This window comes from Xyrauchen texanus, chromosome 28 (assembly GCF_025860055.1).
Source record: "Xyrauchen texanus isolate HMW12.3.18 chromosome 28, RBS_HiC_50CHRs, whole genome shotgun sequence".
NCBI lineage: Eukaryota > Metazoa > Chordata > Actinopteri > Cypriniformes > Catostomidae > Xyrauchen > Xyrauchen texanus.
This window is the reverse complement of record NC_068303.1, coordinates 8,148,897-8,163,914: the sequence shown is the minus strand read 5'-3', so window position 1 is coordinate 8,163,914 and position 15,018 is coordinate 8,148,897. Positions and strand designations below refer to the sequence as shown.

Below are 15,018 nucleotides of genomic sequence, written 5' to 3'. Positions count from 1 at the left end.
GGTACTGCAGAAAACACTCGTATCATTACATCTTTTTTATTTTAGTATCGACTTGGTACCAAAGTACTGGTACATTTGACAACACTAAAATTTATATAGGCTATACCGCAATGCTGTGGAGATTATTGTGTCTTTTATAGGAATATCTGGAATCAATACAAGTTAAGCGACATCATTTGAGGCATAATATTGATAAACAAAAACATTTATTTTGACTTGCCTTTTCTAAAAAAAGTACCTAGAATATCTGGGTTCCAGTGAGACACTTACAATGAAAGTGAATGGGGCCAATCCGTAAATGTTAAAATACTCAGTTTCAAAAGTAAAGCCTCAAGATGTAAACAATATGTGTGTTAGCAGGATTGTTGTGTTATAAAATTGCTTGCTAACCTTGTCTGTGTAAAGCTAAACCCTATGACGGTGTAATGTCAACAAACCCAAAAAATGACTGTAAAAATTATTTAAACAACTTCACGTCTTAAACAATACATGCGATTTAACAGAATTAAGAGTTAATGTAAGTTCTTTTATACAATTATAAGCTTTACATTTCTGCCTTTTAAACCCTCCAAACATTTCCCCCATTTACTTCCATTGTAAGTAATATTCCTTTAAAGAGCACAGTAATTGCAGTTAGATCAAATAATTGCAAGAAGTCTATTTTTTTGGTTTTATGATAGTTGCTGTTTTTCATGAACAAGAGAATTCTGATCCATTTGTCAGTTTGGTTATTGTAGCCTATGAGACATGACTGTTTGATGACAGTCACAGACATTTATAACTTAATTGTTTTTTATGATTTTGTTTATAGTTGAAATGCACTTATTTTTCTGGGCAAAAAAGTTTTTCTGCTACTGATTTAGTGCCTTATCATATGACTGCTATGTGGACTTCAGCCTGACCCCTATTGCCTGGATGACACATCAAGCTCTTTACTGCTTAAATCTTTAGGCCTGTCAGAGGAGAAAATAATTCATTTTTTTTATATTGGTGCATCATGCCACTCATCAAAGAAACTGCTGTCATATGAATGACTACATTTTCATTACTGACACAGTGTAGCCGGAAATCTTAGCTTAATTGTGTTTTCACATCTCTGAGTTCTGCTATTGGAGTGGCATTATTACTACGGCTGAGCAACCTGCTATTTTCGGTACAATTTCTGGGGCTCTAAAGAGAAGTGAAATTACAGGCGTGGCAGAATCATAACTGTCTCGGCAAATTATGGTATCGTGCCTATTTTGGAAGTTTTTAACCATAGATCCAGCTACAAAAAAAGCAGCAGTTAAAAAAAAAAAAACTTACGCAGAATCTATCATTACTCTTTGCACCAGACCTAGAGAACAGTTTCAGCACACTTTTGACCGAGGTTGTAATACCTATTAGCTTCTCTGTTGATATTATCAGACCATGTGGTTTTATGGCTGCCTATAAGTTTTGTGTTTACATAAATTCCTTTAGGCTGTCTGCAGATATGATAACTTTCAGCTTCCTGTTGCATAAAATCTCGACAAAATAACGTTTTGTATGAGCGTGTGCATGCATGAGTGGCTTTCATCCCATTTGTTTAAATAACTAAACAGTTAGTCAACATTTGCCTAATTTAATTTAATCCTTTTTCCCAACATGCAGCTCTAAAGGTCACCAAGGCAAAAGATAAAAAGTGATAAATCCTTCAAATAAATTACTATTAATACTGTCTCATCTTTTGATGAACTGGCAGTATCTCGAGGCTATGGCTGAATACCAATTTTGCATGCTAACCTTCCTTCATAGTATGCAAGATTAGGATTAGTGTATTCTAGGGTCTTCACAGCACATGCGCACATAAGCACACTTAAAACAGCCGTCTGTTAAATAGACAGAGCGTGTGTACTGAATTTAATCGGTACTATGTTCTACCGGTATTCCAGAAAGACTGGTTTTGCTTTTAATTTTTGAAATATTTAATTTTAGTATCGACTTAGTACCAACATACCAGTAAATTTAGTGTGAAATTGAGTAAATACAGTACTAAATAAGAGTAAATAGTATTTAGCATGTGTGGAGGATGGGTGCTCACAAGGTTTAAGGTGTCTGTGTATAGTGTGTATACATTTATTTAAGTGTATATACAGTGTGTGTGAGTTTCTCTTAGAGAGGTTCTGGATTGATGCTGCGCATCCACAGTTCAAGAACGATCAGCATCAGTCTGCTCTAAAATGTCGGTTTGCCACCACTGCAGCATTTTCCTGGAAGTCTTTCAAACATAATGCAAAAACAACACAAGCAACAAAATATGATTAAATTATCAGTCGCTCGAGAATTTCGCAAAAGCAACACACAGTAAACAGTTTAATAATGTTTAAAGGAAAATCTGCATGTTTCCCTTTTTGACAATACATTCAAGTTCCGAAGAAGCTTATCCTATCCTCACATCTGTGTGAACTCCCTGTTGCTGACTTTGCAGTTATAAACAGTTGTATCAAACTTTCCTTGTAATATGCTTATGGGTGCTCTCCTCTGAATACTAAACTTGAGCAGCACTGCGCTTCCTATCACCTTGTCTGCATTTTTGGCAAAACTGCATCAGTAAAATGACTGTTTCATTCTGATAATATACTCATTGTGAAGGCTGCTTGATAAACATACAAAATCTTTATGGAATTAATTCTGCCTACTACTTATGTCCTATTCATGAGATTAGTGCACATAAACGCCACCACAATGTTATATTTACTGTTGGGGAACAAGATTTTCAAGCCACAACTTTCTGCATTGCATGATTAAAGAATCATGGCAGAAGTTGGTATTGGTCATACTTAACTTTGCACTGTAAATATTGATTGTACAACATTGATTGTAGTTTTGTATGCATTTTGTGTACTGTTGACGCAGAATACCTTTCAAACTTGCCAGAAAGCGTATTCTCTGTGGCAGAAAAAGAATGCTATAGATTAAATTACCGTGACGTCACACAGCAGGCAACGTTCCTTCCAGGTTCTGTAGAGCAGCGGCTTTTAGTGGTGGATAAGAGCACTACTGCAGTTTTAATAGTCTTTTAGGCAATTTAATCTTTTAATGTTTGTTAATGTTAATAAAAGTTGTTATTAGAAAGGGAAATTTATGGTTTTATTTATTTATGTTAACAACTATCAACAATCCCAGATTTAACATCTTCACACATTTAACTAACTTCTAAAGCCTGAGGTAGTTTTTTAATTTTCATATGACACGCATCATATGAAAATGAAAAACTACCATCAGACATCATACTTTACTGTGAAACTGTGTTTCAAACCATGCAAACTGCACTTTTTGGGGCAAGTGCCCATTGCGAGTTTTCTTTTTCTGGGGTGGCAGAAGAACCCAGAAGTGACAGAGCCAAGCATTTGTTTGTAAGCTGTATGTAAATTCATCAAAAATCCCAATGCACAAATGCAGCTTCAGATATACAGTACATCAAAAATACAGTGTAGTTCCTTTTTTCACATTTTGATATGTTGCAGCATCATGCTAATATGCTTTATATATTTTTTATCCACATCAATCTACACCATAATGACAAAGCAAAAACCAGATTTATGATAACTTTGCAAATGTACTAAAAATAAAAACTTAAATATCACATTGACATATGTATTCAGACCCTTTGCTATGACACTTGAAATTTAGCTCAGGTGCATCCTATTTCTCTGGATCCTCTTTGAGATGTTTCTACACTTTGAGTGGAGTCCACTTGTGGCAAATTCAATTGATTAGACATGATTTGTAAAGGCACACACCTGTCTATATAAGGTCTCACAGCTGAAAATTCATATCAGAGCAAAAACCAAGCCATGAGGCCAAAGGAACTGCCTGCAAAGCTCAGAGACAGTAGTATTTCAAGTCACTGATCTGGGGAAGGCTACAAAATAACAGCTGAAAACAGCCTCCATAATTCTTAAATGGAAGAAGTTTGGAACAACCAGGACTCTTACTAGAGTGGCGGCCTGGCCAAACTGAGCAATCGGGGAGAAGGGCTCTAGTAAAAGAAGTGACTAAGAACCTGATGGTCACTCTTGTTGAGCTTCAGAGATAATGTGTGGAGATGGGAGAAGCTTGCAGAAGGACAACCTGAATACTTTCTGAATGCAATGTACATCCTTTGATATAAGAAAAATATAAAGAAATATAACTAAGACAGGAAGAAATATAAAATTAGCCATTAATATTATTACAACCAAAATTACTTTTAACGTAAATCACATTGCAATTACAAGCAAACAAGGTGGAACTTCCCAGGAGGACTTTAAAGCAACATACATGCTTTGGTGTATTTCATTCCACAACCTATTATCCTAAATGGGGAAGCAAAAGTGAAATGCTATATGAGTCTTAATGTATGTTTCCTATTCAGTACAGCACTGTTAGGGTTTTCTGATGATCAGTTTCACAGCAGTATGCCTGGAACTCTCAAGCCATGAGGTTGAGTAAACAACTTAATTTAAACAGCAAGTGCCTTCTCAATTTTTCATTTCCAAAACTAGTAGTAGGCTTGTACACCTTTTTGTTGACTCAAAGTTTCAGATCTCAACTCATTTTTGCCTGTTTTCTTCACCAGCCAAACACCATCATGTTTCATATTCCCTTTCGCATTTGTCAAGGTCCTGTTTTTCTTGGAAAACACATTGTTCTTCCTTCCTCTGTGACTGCAGCCAAGACCACACATGGAGCAAGCTGGGGAGATGAGTAATATGTTTTATGAGCATAGTGCTGTGTTTCTCTGAGTTTTGCGTGAAGAATGGAGGTAATATTGTATGCTTTTCCCTGTTCTGTTATTTCACATTATCTCTCCCATAGAGATGGAATACAAATACCTCTCCTGGGCTATTCAGACCCCAGTGGATGCATTTTGGTAGGTTACACCATACGATAAATGGAGATGCGTTGCCTTCTTCATTGATTTATGTTTTTAAACTGCTGCGGTGCAATGCTGTGCATGGATTTCAAACAGCACCACCAAGGCAGTAAACAACAAGTTGTAAATAAGAGCGAAACCACTTCCCTGCTGGGAACAGATTGAGCGTGCTAAGAGAAGGGATGAATATATTACCGAATGTTAAGATGCTGAAGATTCTGAGACCGTGTAAGAATGTACAACTGGGCAGAGGAGCTCATAATCCTAATTCTCTTAATAGCAGGCACGCAATATCTCTGGTACTCTCTCTTCCCATAGTCCTAGTTGTAATTATGTAACAAAACCTTTCTGGAATTTAAAAACGGAGGATAAAGCCTCAGCTGGTGTAAATTACTTGGATTTGCCTAGATTCAACAGGAGGTGTAGTGTAAATGCTTTGAATGAAGCAGTTGATTTGCTCTGACACATGACACTAAATGGCGGATTGTTAAATCTGCAACTTGCAAGTCAAATGAGTTGTAGTGAAATGTTACATGCAGGAACATCTGAATATAGTGCCAGTGAGCAGAGGAACCTGTTTTGTAGCGATGGGAATCGTAAGGAATTTAACGATTCTGGTTTTGATTCCGTAACTGTTCCATTTATGATAATATGAGGGAGAATTATTTGGAAATAAGAAATGCATATCTGAATGCATTTACTGCCCTTAGAAGTCTGTTATCAAATGATGAGATCATTTCACATTTAAATAGTGCAGATATAGATATAGAAATCAGAAACACATTTTATACATTTCTTGTAAAAGGCATGTTTACACAGACTTTTTAGTGACATAAATGCAATTCGATAATTGATCACCTGCCGATATGTTATTTCCCTATAACTGGCTTGAGTACAACATCACATAACATAGTAGCATTTATTTTTGAGTTGGACATGACAAAAGTCATTACTTGCATATCAGTAAGATTCATTGAGTAACTGCTCTGACTGATGTACAACTGATTTTGATTCACTAAATCAATGTTTCCCAACCACTGTGCCATGCGTGAAAGGCTGTCAGGTGTGCCGTGGAAAATTATAAAATTCTACAAAATAAATAAATGAATGAAAAAAAATAAAATAATAATTCACTGATCCAAACTCCCCTTTTCAGGAGTAATTCGGCGTTTTGAAACCATAAACGGTCACTTTTGTGATTGTGAAGAGCAATGATTAATGGGCAAAAGTGACTGATTTTTATATGCGTTAAGGGTTTTTGTGACTCACGTAAGCTCTGCAGAATACAATGAAGTCTAAAAAGTGACGTCACTGATTTTTCACACATGTTTTTGCTTCACCAGAAATGTCTTTGAGAGTACTAAGCAACAAGAAATATTTAAAAACTGTCCAAATTTGTGGAGACATTGAATGTCTCATAATTTCTTTTAATTAAATATTACCTTATCATTTATGAATATCAGAGACCCCACCTATTTAATTAATTTAAATTCACCAAGAAAATGCTTAGACCTAAACATAAACGAGTCCTTTTATTACTTTTGCTATCAAAGCAACTGCAAGCTTTTTTTCTCTCTTCCAATTACATGTTTTCAACGTTTATTGTGCACACCCTTTTTACTTGGCAAACTCGCAAAATCGCCCCTCTGTGATGCTTTCTGCAAATCTTGTCCTGTGGAGGGCAATGCGGTGCTTGACGCTGGGTTCAGCCTGCAGAACCAAATTAAAAGTGCCACGAGAAGTCGTCTGTCCGAGGCAAAGACACAAAATCTAATGACAATTGCCTCAGCATCAGTCTCCCTTGATGCGTTTGATTATGCACAGGCGAGTTTAAGTCGATGCAGACCAGGAGGAATATTTAACTTGTTGATTGAGTTCTATTCAGTTAATTTTTTGTCATTTGTTTATATTTTAATCATATTTGTTTTTTGTAATATTGTGTTGATCATATTTTAGTGGCCTCCACTGTCACTGCGGGGGGAAAAAACATTCACCTGCTTCGTGTGGTGTCTCTGTTGTTCATCTGTTCTCTTCATAAATAAATAAATGCATAATCTGCTATATGCTTGTCCTGTAAGTTCATGATTAAAAATGAAAATGTGAACGAAATTAAAAGCTATTAAATGTCTTATTATCATTAAAATATGAAAATTTAAATGACGGTAATAATAGATTATGACAGAATTTTTTGTGACCCTGTCCGTCAATATGACGGTTGAAGAGAAGGTCTATTTTTTGAGAAATTTTGCATAGCCAATTTTAAACATTACAAGTAAACATGCTACTAAGATGGACAGAAAACATGGACAAGTTGTTGAAAAGGAAAAATATTGACGATGGTTAGCCTATGTGGGATAGTGGTTTGCCTTAGTCTTTTTTAGTCTTAAAAAGTGTGCCGTGGCAGAAAAAAGGTTGGGAAACACTGCACTAAATGGAGCCAGCTCATAAGAGTCATTTGTTTGAGAATCGGAATACACTGCTAACGCTGTATATCATGAAAACCATACGGTTCCTGTAAATTCAGAACCAATATTTGGTTCCAAAACCCACCGTTTTAAAATGAAAGTATTAAAATTTGTATTTGATGGTGTGCTGGACAAGAACTTTTTTATTTTTTGAGCTGATATCTTAAAACCAAGCTTTTTGAACATGGGCAAGTCTCAATACCTGGCATCGATCCAACTGGATGCTTTTACATAAATACTCCATGCATTCATGCATAACAGAGCACAATTCTAGAGAAACAGTGGGGTGGTCAATTCTAGTTCTGGGAACCTTTTACAGATCTATGACTACAGACTTGTTTTTTTTGAAGTCTTAATCCACTTTACACTGCTTTTCTCTTTTAACAGGGAAAATGCACAATCTGCGTGCATTGGTCCCTCGTGGTGTAAGGAAAAAGAGGTTTATTAAGGGGTAGTACAATTACAGATGAAGGGTTTGGGATCAGGGGCAGACCGGGAACTGAAGGAGTGGGTGGATTTGCAGAGTTAAGGTGGCAGCTGTTGCAATAGAAATAGAAAGTTCTCTGAGTGGGAAAGCGTAGAATTAACACACACAAGATAAAAGCAAGACAGAATAGAGCAATTACAGTATTAAAGAGATGGAGGCACGTGTGCAAGGGATTTTTCAAAGCACTGAGATTGCGAAGACAGAGTTGTGGTTTCAGGTTTAGTTTTCTGTGCATTTGCTTGCCTACAGATTTTAGGTATCTGTCTCTCTCCAAACTACAAAAGCCCAGTTTGCTGCCTATTTATTCTTACAATATCACACAGTTTATTTCCCTTATTTCCTTCCTTCCTTCCCTCCCTGGCCAAACCAAACACCCTTTCTTCAGATCCGTTCTTGAATGTTCTTGGATCCCATTTACCCCATTTAGCCCGCTATGCCAACCCCATTTCCTCAACATTTAAATATAAAAGGAGGGGAAAATATCAGATATCATTTTCACTGGCTCCACCAAAATAAATTATCAATTTTATTTGTAACCATGTATTTGTGTCAGAAATAATATGATATCTTTTTTATTAACTTTTCTTTAAAAATCTAAACTAAACACAAAACAAACAATGGCACATAATACAAAGCATTACTGATTGGTTTGTAGTCTTCAAACCATTCTTCAAAGACTTTCGACAAAGCCTTATTTGTGTTAGCGAGCTAGATAATGTTACCTTGGTGATTAATTTAAATCAGTAGAATTTGCAATAGGAATGCATGATAAAAAACGTTCTCTCCCGAACCGATACCAGTGTTGTTTTTTACTTAATCAGTTTAGAATATGAATACCTCACTGCGTGGAACTGATTGGGGTTCTCTTTCTTATGAAAAGAAATGCAAACTTAAACTTTAGCATAAAAATTAACAGTAATTCCAGTGAAAGTCATCAGTAGACAAGAAGCCAGTTCGCTGCACGTTTTTTTAAAATCTTATATGTACTTAAAGGAAAATTCCAGCTTCAAAAGTTAAGCTCAATAGACAGCATATGTGTCATAGTGTTGGTAACCACAAAATGTGATTTCAAGAGACTTTGAATAAAACACACATGTCATATGGACTACTTTTAATGGTGCTTTTATGGTTCTTTTTAAGTCATTTGTGGAGCTTGTCATTTGGATTGGACTCAATCGACCAATAATTGATCCAGTTAAAAACATTAGTATTGGAGCCGATACTGATCCAGGTATCAGATCAGTTCACCCATTCCTAATTTGCAACCCAAAAGCCCTTTATACTGGCAGGCCATCCACATTAAGATCTGGTTGGATACTGGACACATTTCATATTACATATTAAAAAAGAAATAGTCTGTTTATATTTTGGATATTGGCTTTACATTTTACATGGTTATTTTTGTCTGTATCATGATTTTAGCATTTCACATCACTCTGTTTTCGGTGTATTCCAAGAAGGAGATGGCCCACTGGGAACGGGCACGTCCACCCTGTAGCAGCTGTTTGATCTCTTTGACAGTCCGTGGGGTTTAATGTCAGCCAGGGCGTTTAAGATGCCACTCTCTTTGTCTGGGGAGATACATTGCTCTAAACAGACCTGTGTGAGGGCAAGATCAAGGCAAACGCTAGTTGATCAAATAAAGAAAAAGTGCCATTCCAAGCATCATCGTGTCCCATATCAGTCCCAGACTCCCAGGGTTGCCAGACCTCACGCTCCCCTCTGCTTGTGTTGTTTCAGCCTCTGAAGGTTGTCTGGGGTTCTGTGTACTGTTTGCACTGTGTTCTAACCTGACCCTTTGTACACCGTCACAGCATTATTCACATGTGGTCCATAACCTTGTTGTTCGTTGACGTCACTGGCGCCTACTGCTGTCTGAGAAACATAAATCGATCAGTCAGAACACTGCAGACAGATGGCAGGCACATTTACACATGATAGGATTACGCTGGACATATTAGAATTTGCAGGTATTAAAATCCTCTTCGAGAAAGCAATTTCTATGAAGCAGAACCCCCCCCCCACAGTAACAGTTCCCTGATCATTTCAATTCACAGATGACCAAAAGCACTGACTCGTGATTCGTTGAGGTAGTCGGTTAACTTTGTAAATCGCATTGATTCTGTTCAGAGTTGTCAGACTGATTCAGACTGATTCAGACTGATAATTCTTGAGTTTGACTCAAACTGATTAGTGAAATGATTCATTTATTTTCATTTAAAAAATTTATCCAAAATGACTTGCAGTGCATTCCAAGTCGATATTTATCAGTTTGTGTATTCTCTGGGAATCAAACCCATTACATTGATGTTGCTAGTGCAGTGCTCTACCATTTGGGCTACAAGAGCTCTTATTCATTGAAAAGTGCCACCTCACAAGATTGTTCATTTAAGCTGGGGTGCAGCCAGGGTCCGAAATTTACACCCAGCAAGCGGCAAAGCGGGTACAATTCACCAGCAAAACAGAAATTTCACAGTGTCGTGCCACTTTGGCACTTTGGTAAAATAATGTAACATGTTCCAGTTTTGTCATCAATGTGATTCTGTAGGTCTTCAGTTGCAGGTCTTTACATGGAATAGCTCTCATTAGCTAGTTTCGCTGCTCATCGAAAGTCTCAGTTAGTAGTAGGGATACCACGCTCATGTACTTGTATGTGTGGAGCTGGTGTTGTGTTGATGCCAGCTGCTCTTATGAGCTCCTTGCCACACACTCACATGCTCTGTTTGTAGAAGATTACCGCTAGCAGAGCGCTAATTCACTTCATACAGACTACATATTTATTTAATTAAATAGCAGTCATTTGCTGTTTAATAATCACTTTGAGTCATGTAGCGACTGGCTTTTCTGGAGGTGAAAACTTCTGTTGGGTGTGTCTAAAGCATTTAAACACAGCTGTCACTTGTAACTGACCTATTAGAAAATGTATACTTTTCTGATGAATTATACAGGAAATATTAAACATGAGCATATACATATCTGTGATTATTAGAAGAAATTGATTGGAATTGATCTGGCTAAATACAACATAACTGGTGAAATAAACAAACATGTAGTCTTATATAACAGCCAGCATTATCTAAAGTTGTGAAATGCATCTGGCGTCTTCTCTTGACCAACATCCAGTTCAGACACTCTGAGAATTTAAGAAACTGTTATATCTAAAGGTCTCAAGTGCTGAAAAGTGCAGATCTATGGGCTTTTTGTTAACATGTAAATTTGCTCTAGATTAATATTACCAGGGGTTATTTTTACAGGCCATATTATAGTAGGTAAAACACATTGTTATTTTTAAGATTAAAATGACTGAGAAGCTCTGGAAAATATTACATTACCCCACGTCCCCATATAAAACTAATCCTGTCCGAATAGGGCTTAATACTACTACTTGTAGTGATATTAATAATAATAATAAATTAATAGTAATTGTATAATTTTTAAGCAATATCAATATTTGTTTCTCTGTTATGAAGCACTTTATTTGACAAATATAACTAAAATGTATTTTGGATTGTGCTGTGAGGTTCTTAATAACACCACCTCATTTGATAAAACTAACACAGTATTATGCTGAAAATTAAATGTACTTATTGAGACACAATTTTGATGATATCCATTTGATATGGATTTCAGAAAAAATGGGTATCAGTATCGGCGAGGATTGAAATGGAAGTAGTGGTACACGTTCTAAAAAACAAACAATGAGGACATCCCTAGTTAGCTGTAAATCCATGAGCCATCTCTTTTTAGTAAATCAAATAGACTTATGAATCAGCTGGAGCTGACTGAATTAACTGACTCACTCCAAATTAAACAAGATCTGTTACTGTGTTATGTGTACTTCAGGCTCATGACTGTTACTTACTGTTCATTGATATGACAACATGTAGTTTAAAATACAAATTTAGTTTTGTTGTAATAAGTGAATAATCTGAAAAATAATTTTAAATGGACTATCTGTCAATTCAATTTTTCATAAATAATAAAACGATACAATTCTTTAAAAAAGCAGTTCACTTTTAAACATGCTTACATTATTGTTTATTTGTCTCTCATGTCTGTAAAATCCACTTGCATAATACATTAAAAATAAATAACTAAAACTAATAATAAAAATGGCCAGTAAGAAATCTAACTGGCTGGTAAATGTTTTCATCTACCAGCCACCTTGTCTGGTGGGCTAAAAAGTTAATTTTGGACACTGGGTGCAGGAGTTAAAGTACACTCATTGAGCACTTTATTAGAAACATTATGGTCCTAATAAAGTGCCCGACATGGTTTTCTGCTGTTGTAGCCCATCTGCCTTGAGTCGACGTGTTGTGCATTCAGAGATGCTATTCTGCTCACTGCAATTGCACAGTTACCTTAGCCTTTCTGTCAGCTCGAACCAGTCAGGCTATTCTCCATTGACCTCTTTCATCAACAAGGCGTTTCTGTCTGCAGAACTGCCACTCACTGGGTGTTTTTTGTTTTTGGCACCATTTTGAGTAAACTCTAGAGACCGTTGTGTGTGAAAATCCCAGGAGATCAGCAGTTACAGAACAACTCAAATAGGGGTGCACAATTAATTGAAAAAGTAATCGTGATTACGATTACTGCTCTCACGATTATGTAATTGTAAAAACTGATGAATACAGTATTCAGTTTAAGTTGCGTTAATGGTTTCTATTTAGAATGTGTTTTTGCAGCGGTTGAGTTTCTAACCAATCCCAGACATGTGCGTTGAGCAATGAAACGGCAATGGCGCGTGTCTACAGTACAGTCCAATCAGTAATGACAACCAATACTTATGCGCAAGTTTCGAATAGTCTGACATCCATATACTTGATTTACGGTATATTTCATCTGGGTTTGCTATGGCACACGAGAATTTGTGTTAAAGAAACATCACATGACACTTGAAAAGAAGCTGTTGTATAACATTTGTGAGCAGTTTGAATTAATTAATTTCGTTAAATGTTGCACTGTTTTATTTATCATAGGTAAAAAAATGTGCTAACAAAACTAAAACGATCCCATATTGACTGGTTAAAACTGGTTTTGTCAATAGTTCAGAAAGAACCTACATAAACCATGCCTTTATAATAACCTTTAGTAACATTAAGAAACATTATTAAAGTATTAATGCTTAAAATAAACTGCAGCTCATAACCACCTGATGTTCTGAAGAACGGTTGCTTGTTTAGTGACATCACAGTAATTTTATCTATTAATCGTCATTAATAATCGTGATTACAATATCAAGGGCAATCATCAACAACTATGAATCGTGCTGCCATAAAGTCGAACCAGCCTGTCTGGCACCAACAATCATGCCACAGTGGAAAACGCTGAGATCAAATTTCTGAATATTTACTGAAACTCCTTACCCATATATGAATGATTTTATGCATTGCACTGCTGCCACATGACTGGCTGATTAGATAATTGCATGAATAATTAGCTGTACAGGTGTTCCTAATAAAGTGCTCTGTAAGTGTATGTGCATTGACATGTTGGAGTGATTGCCATAAACCTATCAAGAAAATTGTCGTATTTTCCTGAAAATATTCAAAACATAAAGACAATGAAGGCTATATTTAGGACCATTAAGCATTTTTTGCATTCATTTGTGACATTATTTTCAGGACACGTAAGTCCATTTTACCTCCCAATTTCCAGTTAATTAAAAGTGATTTGCTTGAAAATTTAACATCACTAATTGATGTTGCGCTGTATGTTTGTTGCTGCATGCAACCAGACAGGATAATGCAATGGCACTATCTATTTTTGGGGGCCAGTCTTTCTCAACACTTTTTATTCAGACTCCAACAGTGTGAGAAGTTAACTTTTTTGAATACGGGGCAATATTTGCCCTCTGGAATTGATTTTCACTAGCATTTTTAATTATTTGTTTTACTTTTATGAACGCATTAATGTTGTTCTATCGTGTAAAAGCATGCAGTCAATGTAAAGAAATACTACAATTGATTCAATTAGCCTAATTGAAATGGTCACGTAAATCCATAACTTGAAAGGCTAGAATGTAGAACAAAGGCCTTTAATAGAAAATAAAGAAATATCAAATGCTTGATAAAACACACACACACACACACACACACACACACACACATGTTGTGTTTCCATGTTTTATGAGGACTTTCCATAGACATAATGGTTTTTATACTGTACAAACTTTATATTCTATCCCCTAAACCTAACCCTACCCCTAAACCTAACCCTCACAGAAAACTTTCTGCATTTTTACATTTTCAAAAAACATAATTTAGTATGATTTATAAGCTGTTTTCCTCATGGGGACTGACAAAATGTCCCCACAAGGTCAAAAATTTCGGGTTTTACTATCCTTATGGGGACATTTGGTCCCCACAAAGTGATAAATACACGCTCACACATACACACACACACACACACACACACACACACACACACACACACACACACACACACACTCACACACGCATATTTTGAATATCTGTGCTCTAAGCCCTGGTTGATTTCTAACTCTGTACTACAAGCTCATAATATAATTAACTAATATATAATTGTTTTGCCATGGAGCTTTAGATTCAGCAGCAGCACAACCTTCACAATAATGGTTCTGAATAGTATGAATAAACGGCAGCGTCTGTCTATTTTCCCTTTTTGAGAGTGGCCCAGAAGGGTATCCTGCAGGACTGCATGGTATTTCTCCTTATTTGGACTAAGGACTCCTCAGCTAAAGACTTAGTCACCACTCCTTTATCTTTACTTTTTCAATCACTGTATTTGGTGTTGAGTGGCTATCTTTGAAAGCAAAGAGAGTTACATGATTAGGACACACTTAAAGTTATGCCAGCAGTCGATAAACTGATCTAATTTCACTGGAGCCAGTTGGCTGCTATTCGAAGACTCTGCCGAGGCTGCAAATGACTTCATCCAGACATGAAGAGTGTGTGAAGAGCTTTTTTCTTCTGTGGTACTGTCTGACACTCTTCACAGAGAACAGCAGGTCTCTTTTTCTTGACCTGCTACTTGGCACCCCTAGGGAGAGCAAGTACTGCAATCTAAAACCACTTTCTTTGAAGCTTTAAGGATGACTGAACTGAAGATGGATTATTTAACACACAATTTACTTCATGTATTTTACCCTTCTCCAATAATTGTTTCTCCACAATCGTCATCATTCTTTCATAGTAAATAATACATAT

The 15,018-nt window shown here is 36.3% G+C and overlaps 1 protein-coding gene across 1 annotated transcript in view; it reads left to right on the top strand.

Moving 5' to 3' along the window:
- LOC127622257 (mannosyl-oligosaccharide 1,2-alpha-mannosidase IA-like) overlaps window positions 1-15,018 on the top strand; it is a 145,570-nt gene that overhangs the window by 17,596 nt on the left and 112,956 nt on the right. The window lies entirely within an intron of this gene.